Here is a 406-nt window from a genome sequence, read left to right on the forward strand (position 1 = left end):
GCCGGGCCAGCCGGGCCAACCTAAAGCTAGGTGAGAACAAAATATCTAAGTTGGGTTAACAAATTTATTAACTGCCAAAAACAAAAGTCAAAAAGTGGAAAATCAGATATTAGCTTAGAAAATGAAATTATAAGAAATAAATTTTTTCAATTTTTTGTTCCACGTGATATTATTTGGTGCCATATATCTCCTTATTGTTTGTCAACGTGATAGTGTTAAAGCTATTAAATTGAAATTAGACACTCACGTTCACGTAACGAAGTCAATGTCTCAATAAAGAAGCAATGTGATCATTGCTGATTTTTGTGGTAACAAACTGCGCATTCGGTTGCTCAATTGGCTAAACAAGGTAGGTGTGATGCCTTCGCAATTGTGAAAGTATAGCGTCGTCTTCATCATATTGTGC

This window comes from Arachis ipaensis, chromosome B07 (assembly GCF_000816755.2).
Source record: "Arachis ipaensis cultivar K30076 chromosome B07, Araip1.1, whole genome shotgun sequence".
In the NCBI taxonomy this organism is placed as follows: domain Eukaryota; kingdom Viridiplantae; phylum Streptophyta; class Magnoliopsida; order Fabales; family Fabaceae; genus Arachis; species Arachis ipaensis.